Source organism: Vicia villosa, linkage group LG5, assembly GCF_029867415.1.
Source record: "Vicia villosa cultivar HV-30 ecotype Madison, WI linkage group LG5, Vvil1.0, whole genome shotgun sequence".
In the NCBI taxonomy this organism is placed as follows: domain Eukaryota; kingdom Viridiplantae; phylum Streptophyta; class Magnoliopsida; order Fabales; family Fabaceae; genus Vicia; species Vicia villosa.
In genome coordinates, this window is record NC_081184.1 from 155938337 (window position 1) to 155946791 (window position 8455).

Genomic DNA, 8455 nt, shown 5'->3' on the forward strand with positions numbered 1-8455 from the left:
TCAACAATATCGTTGATATTTTGAATTGTATACGTTGATACAATGATTAGTAATTACAAAAATTACAATCTATAAAAAAAAACTGCTTCATAATCACGTGAAGTTGTGATGTGATTATTACGTGATTAAAAATACACTGTTGCGATGTGATAATCTAATCACTATTTTTTTATTAATAAAATAATAAAAATAACATTATATTTATTGATGTCAGAATTTAAAAAAAAAATTGCAACATAGAAAACATGTCATTAAAATAAAATTAAAAAATTAAAAAGGCGCAACTTTAAGAGAGGGAGAACTTTAAAATTTTAAAAAAGTTAGTTGTGACGTGATAAACACGTCGCAACTTTTTAGAGGAAAAATGTCTGAAACGGAATTGACGTGGTGCAGATTGGGCATTAAAACTTTTTGACCGTTGGCATGTGTTGCGACGTGAAATTCACGTCGCTGATTGGCTTATATGAACACGCGTAACAAGCTTTTATAGTGAGAAAATCTAAATTATTACCGTTGACATTGCGACGTGAAATTCACGTCGCTTATGTGGATATTTATATTTCAAAACGTTCAACATTCCCCATTCAGCATGAAGAAAATAGTTCTTATATATTTTTGAGTTGTAATTACAATATTGACATGATATTAGAGTTTAATTAGCTCTGGTAGCCATTGTTCTGATTTCATTTTTCACTTTCTCTTTCAATCGCGTTTTTCCACTACCTTTCTTGATTTTTTCCAATGGTGAACCAAAGTTATGCCAATTTTTCAACCAACTCTACAAATCCTTACTGCCTCAATCAAAAAAAGAATTCAGCACTCGTTCTTGTTACTCTACCGCTCAATGATAAGAACTATCATACTTGGGCTCGATCGATATAAATTGCTCTAATATCCAAGAACAAGAAGAAATTCATCGATGGAACCCTAATCAAGCCTCCAGTTTTAGACCCTCTTTATGCCCCATGGATTCACTGCAATACCATGGTTCCTTTTGTTCTTGCTCAATTTCGTGTTCTCGTGGTGCCATTACATTGGTTAAGAAGTATAGAGAGCAAGATTATGTTATATGATTTTCAAAGGCTTAACTGAAACATTTTCCCATTTAAAGTCATAGATTATGATGACGAATCCCTTACGTGATATTGACAAAGCTTTTTCACTAGTTATTCAACAAGAGAGAGAGAGAGAGAGAGAGAGAGAGAGAGAGAGAGAGATGAATAGTTCTTTTCTATTGAGAATCCCTATGCGATTACCAATAAAGAAGTGGCTGCTTTAAAGGTTTAAGCTCATGAAGGGAATTACAATGTAAAGCATGGTAACAACAACTTCCGAGCTAAGAATCAGTGAAACAACGGTCCAAGAGGTCACAATAGAGTTTATACACACTACGGTAGGACCAATCACACAGTAGAGACATGTTTTATCTAGCATGGATTCCCACCAGGCTATAAAGGCAAGGGCAAGGTTCAAGGGACTGCAACTAATTCATCATCAGCTGCAACAGTTAACAATGCATCAGAAGCTTCTCCTCAGGGTTCAACTTCTCCTTCATGTGGCTTTACTCAAGAGCGGTTCAATAACATCTTAGCATTACTCCAACAGTCCAAGCCCAATCCCACAATCAATTTTGTTTCCACCTCACCCTTTGTCATGCATTCTCACTCCTCCAATGTGAATGGTAAGAACCCTAATCTTTAGATCTTAGATACTGGTGCAATTGATCATTTTTATTTCAATTTTTCACCCTTCATTGAATATCAAAACATAGTTCCCATCCCTATTAGCCTACCTGATGGTTCACAAGTTATTGCATTTATTTCTGGTATTGTTGCCATATCATCTTCATTAACTTTACATAATGTGCTTTACATTCATCGTTTTTATGTCAATCTTATTTCTATCGCCAAGTTAGTAGATAGAAATAATTGCTTTGTACAATTTAATTCTAATACATGCCACATCTTGCAGAGTCATTCCAAGGAAATGATTGTTATAGCTAACTTGCAAAGGGGACTATATTTTCTTGATTCTACAGCTCATCATTCAACCAATTCTTATGTTGCATATAATTCTTGTAATTTGTGGCACTTAAGATTAGGCCATATATCACACATAGGTTTACAAAATATTTCCAAAGTGAAATTCTAGAACTTACAACAGATGACAAGACAAATGTCTTAACAACTCACATTGTCAAGACAGATGTTATAACATCTGCTGACTTACAACACACTTATCAAAACTAAAAGTAAATGACAAAATGATAAATAACAAACTAATTGTTAACCTAGTTCAATGCAAACAACACCTAATCTAAGGGCTACCAAGCTAGGAAAGAAGTCCACTATTAGCAGTGTTAGTTCAAAGCTAAACACCCCCGTTTACAACTTATCACCTAATCACTATTCAGCGCTACTTCTGCCTAGAAGTCGACATCTAGACTTGAGAAATCGCCATCCCACTTCCAATCAATGTAGTGATAAAATAGTCACACACCCTGCGACCAAGAGAACCCAAATAGAAAGATTGCACTTTCCAATAAATAAAATACTTAGTTAAGCACCCTAACTAAGAATAATACTTGATCTTACTTAAAAGCTTTGATCAAGAACACCACTCAAGTCTCTTGCTTAAAATCTTAAAGAGTGAGAACACACGTCCACCTCAATGTATCAGAAGATACATGAGTGACAAAAAAGAACAGAAAACACAAAGAACATGAGGAACTCCCAAAACAACAACCCTTATTGCACCCACGGTTTCCCTTGTGTGAATGCTTGGGAAACTAGGTTTCCAAAGTTCCTTTTTGTAGATACTTGCAGAATGGGCTTGGACTTCAAACTGAATCCAATCGTCTCTTTTCAGAAAATAGTTGCAAGATCTTTTCACAAATTAGGAGCAAATAAAATTAAATAAAATCTTAGTTTTCCAAAAGAAGTATCAAAGATTCTTTTTCTAAAAATAGAGACTAATATGCATTTGTCCCAATCAACCTTGATTGCATGCGCCTATAATGATTATCTAAATATTATAGATTATCATATTTTCAATCAAATCTTTCAAGGTTTAAAAACCAGTCTGAACTATCCGGATGTTTTTGTGTAGGATGTCACAACATCTGGTAAAACACTTAACAGCTGAACCTGTTAAGACAACAGAACAAGATGTTGTGTCTAGGACTGATCGAGTCAGTGGATCATCTATTTGTTTTATGTCATGTCGTGTCTCCTATGTGGTATATGGTTCTTCAATGGTTGGGTAGGTGATAAGTGCCAAAATGTACTTATTTTGTGTATGTAAATAGTGGCACTTATCGATACTTTTGTTAATACCGTTTGAATAATTCCCCGTTTTGTGTATAAATACGTATACTTTGTGAATAGTTGTATTTTCATATACTTTTATACCATTTGATAGTTTTTCATGTGTTTTGTAGGTAGTTATGCATATTGGAGCCTTGAGGAATAAACTGTCAAAGGCACGGCTTCGATTTCGCAGTTTTGGTGCAAGCCCGCTTAGCCACCGTCAAGAGGACTTCCATAGGCTCAAAATAAGGATGACCAAAATCATCATTTTGGATTCCATTCATTCATTATTGGATAGATCATTGAATAAGATTTCCAACGCTTCAAACCGGGCGCAATTCGGAGTTACGCTTCTCGAGTTATGGCGAAAATAAAATCTGATTTTTAGCAGACTCCGCTAAGCGGACCTGCGAATTTTCAGACTTGTTAAAAAGGGGGAAAATCACATTTTCAGGTTATGGGTTGGGTATTTTTGAGTCCCAACACCATCAACTTCATTCTTAGAGTAGGATTGGTTTAGAAAACAACACCGGGTCATGCACTTGGAAGATCAGAGGTAGATTTCTCATCAACCGGAGCTGACAACCCGCGAGATGTTTGGTTTATCTCTTCTATTATCTATGTATTTCTTTGTGTTGATTTTGTTTGTATAGTTACTCGAATCTTATGTATATTTACCGATTATAATGTTATGTTTAACTTGCTTTACAAATCTGTGTTGATGTTGTTCTAGATTTTTGCTTTATGATGGGGATTGGGTTGCTTTAAAGATAAACTTCTTGAATCCTTATCTAGGATGATAATCTGTTGGTTCTGAACTCTAGAGATAGATTTAGAGCTAGCATTCACTATGGGTATCTGTACTTAATGCTTTCGTGTTTGAGCGGCGCGCGAGAGATCGCCGACGCGGGAATACAGATGTTCTCGCGACTTCGCGTTAGAGATAACCTTAGTTGTGAGATGATCTTGTTTGTGCTCCAGAGATGGACGCTTATGTGAGAGATACATGATGACATAAATGAGTATCGTAGGTTGAGTATAACAGGTTGGTAAGTGTATGTTTGTGAAAAATGAATATATTTACATTCCTGATGAGTTATTTCTCTTCTAAGAATGTATTTATTCTTTTCCTGTCTATATCTTTGTTTACTTTTTGCTCATTGAATCCAAAGTTCGAAACCGTAGAAACTGTTGAATGGCATCTCTCCATCTCTGAGGACGATAATTCCCGGATCAATATTTCCAAATCTTTTTTGTTGCTTGCCGCTATGTCTGCTTCAACAGTAGGCCTTTTCTTCTTCCACCACCAATCCCGGAGGTGTTCGAGTTATTTTAAGGATTGGGCAGCGGTAAGAGGATGAGTTTCAAGTCTAGTCTTTATCTGACATGTTGTAGTCTGAACTATCTAGAATATGTGTAATAAATTATTATTTTTGCATGTAAAGCTTGTCGACTGATCACTAGGTGGCATCTATTATTTCTCTCTTAGAATGTAAATTCATTCTAGTTCGCCTAAGAGTAACCTCGCTCTTTGGCACTAAGAGCAAACCCACTCTTGATCTAGGGTTTATAGTGGTGTGGTGTTAGACCATCTCCCGCTCTGGTTTTTGTTGGTTTTATCCATGCCTTCCATCAACTTGTTGCTTCTAGAGGCCTTTCTTTTCCTTTTCTTATGGTTCAAGATCTTTTGTTTGGTTTGGTGAAGTTGGTCGGGATGTTGATTGGGTTATGGTGTTTCTTTATTTGGAATTTTTTTCTTATTTGGCTTGAGTGCTTATTGAGTACTTTTATGACTCTTGACTATCTATCTCTCTCTCTCTCTCTCTCTCTCTCTCTATATATATATATATATATATATATATATATATATATATATATACTCACCATTCAAAAAAATCAACAAACTTCTATATTCTATTTCAGCGTTATGAATTTTAGAGAGGTATCATATTTAGTATAGTATATATTTGAGAAATTAGTATGCAAATGATGCTAAGAAGAGTCCCTCAGGAGATATTTTTATTGAGTTCTTTGGCCGAGACTTTGAATCGAGTCCCTCGGGCGAGACTTTAAGTTAGGTCTCTTAGGTGATAATTTAAGTTGATTCCCTTAGGCGAGACTTTGATTTAAGTCTCCAAGGTAAGAATTTAAGTCGAGTCATTTAGGGGAGACTTTAAATTAAGTCCTTTAAGCTAGACTTTAAGTCGATTAATTTATGCAAGAGATTTCCAATGGAAATTTAGCATTTATATTCCCCCTAGTGCATCAATTTTCTTATAGAGAAATCCAACATTTTTATGCCTTAAGGGTGGCAAAGATCTTCCAACAAAATTCCAACATTTATATTGCCTTTTATGGCGACAATGATATTTCTGTCAATGTTCGACGTTAATATTGCCCTTTTCAAGGCGGCAAAAATCTTCTTTTGGAAATCCCAGATTTACATTAACTCTAGAGCAGAATAACTTGTTATATAATAATAATGTTTTCACAAAGAAATTCATATACTGGAAGAGAAACTACCTTTTACTCAATTGAAACTTAGTTATCTATAGTAGTATCATAGATTAATTGAATTCTAAGTTATGGGAATGAATCTTCTATATAGCTCTTTGAGTCTATAGGCCTTGTAAGACAATTTCTGATATATACAATATGGTCCTTTCCCATTGGGTTTTAATTTCCTTTATAGGGTGAACAAAACTAGTTGTCTTAACACTAGGTAGCCTTCTTGTATTTCTCTTTGAACCACCTTCAATTTTACTTTATTGTTGCCCATTTTTTGGTGGAGAATTCCCAAATATGGGCAACATCTCTCGTTTGGTCAATTAGGTTACCAAGTTATCTTATCCCTGTCTGGTTTTCTTCTACATTGAGGGTGTGTTGATTTCGACTAGCAGCATTGAGAGCATTGTCAAGAGGGTGTGCCAATTTCTAAAGGAACCATGATGAATGCTCTCTATATATCATGGTGAAGGGAGTCTCCCTAGTGGTCGAATAAGAGGTGGTATAATATGATCACATCACCTTGTGAAGTTATTCAACCTAAAGTCCCTTGGCCTTATTTATCTTCTTCTTGTTACCCTTTAGTATAACTATGGTCCCCTAAGAACCTTAGCACGGAGGAGGCCCTTCCCATTTTTAGAGCCTTCCTGACATCATAGTGCACTTTGTTGCATGCTTACGAATCTTCTCCGCTTATAGCTCGTCCTACGATAGTTCGTTTGAGTGTAGTTATTATATTATGGGTGTTATCTAGCCAATAGTCTGGGTAACTTCAAGAGCATTGGTCTCACCTGTCTTAATACTGGAAGAAGTGAGAGTCTCCTAAATTACATGTTGTTGTATTCTTTCCTTTTTGTTCTGACTAGATTGGAAATAAGGTACACCCTGAAATTCTACTATTTATGTACTTGCTTTATTTTGAAAGTTTTGAAACATTTTGATAAGTCACATACCTTTTTTTATAATTGACGAGTTAGGGCTTTGTCGCGTGATATTCCCCGACGACTTGATTTACGGCCGATTGGGAGTCGCGTTTGGCCCTTAAATTTAACATGTCCATTTCAAGGGTGATGACCATACTGGAAATGAGAGCTTCATACCCGACCTAGTTGTTTATATTCTTGAACTAAAACTTCAATGACTTCTCGATTAACAAGTTATTTAAACTTTCCAAAACTATCTTTACACCACTTCCCTTTAAATTAAAGGCACCATCTATTGCTAGTGTCCATGTGGGGGGTGCTTCCTTGTCTACTAGCAAATTGAATTCTGTCAGAAAATCAACGTGTACTTATGATTTGATGCTTCCTCTTGGTATATACTAGATGTCATACTCATAGAATTCAACTACCTAAGATACCATTCTTCTAGACAAATGTGGCTTTTTTAGGACCTTTCGAATGGGGTAGTTCGCTTTTAGCATTGGAAGGGCTCCTCATATCGATGATATTCTGACACTTAACTGGGTTTTCCTCTATACCTCTCTTGGTTAACATAAAACCAAGAAACTTGCTCGTTTACACACCAAATGAGCACTTTAAGGGATGCAGACACGTGTTGTAGTTCCTAACTGACCCTAGGATATCTCATAAGTCAACTGTGTTTCTCCCCATTCCGAGGTCTTTATTGTCATGTCATCAATATAGACTTTCAAGTTACACACTATCTGTTTTGAGAACATTGTGTCCATCAGTGTCTAATAGGGGTCGTCTACGTTCGTTAGCCCAAATACTTGATGTTGTAATAATAGTTGCCATGATTAGACATGCATGCTTTCTTTGGAACGTCTACGAGATCCATCTTGACCTGGTTATAGTCGAAGTAGACATCCATGAAACTCATTGTTTTGTAACCTAAAGATCCGTAAATTAGACAATCTATGTTGGATAAGGGATACATATCTTTTGAGCATGCAACGTTAAGGTTAGTGAAGTCGATGCACATGCATTATTTGTTCGATGACTTCCTTACCAGAAGTATGTTAGCCAACTAAGATGAGTATTTTCCCTCAGTTATAAAATTGATGCTTGTCAGCTTCTTCAATTCTTCATCAATGGTTACTCTCTTCTCCTCGCCTACCTATTTCCTTTAAAATACTGGTTTCAAAGTGAGATCAATGGTATGCCGGTGGCACACCACTCTTGTATCTATGCCTTACATATTAGAAGAGGCCCAGGCAAACAAATCGATGTTCCTCTTGAGTAAGGAAACCACTCATCCTCTTCAGATTCAGATAAAAAGGTTCCCAACATGGACATTTGGTGGTCCAAGGGCCCAATTTGTACTTCATTCATGACATCTGCGGGAGTGAGCATTTTCTTTTTGATCCCTAGTCTAGGGTCTCAACTTGCTACATTCATGTCACATGCTTTTGGATGGGGGCGACACCTGGGGGATGTACTCCTTTCTCAATTTCTAGATTGTTTTGATAGCATTCTCGAGCGAATTAACACTAATTTTACATCCCAAATATCATATTGCACCGTGACGATCATGATTTCATTGTTGTGGCGGAAAAGACCTTTGGGTCCTCATTTGAGAAGGTAATTTTGGAATATCGTTCTCTCCTTGAAGTTTTGGTAATGTTAGCGGGTATGATGTTTTCCATTAAAAACTGTCTAGCATAATTTCTCTGGAAGGAA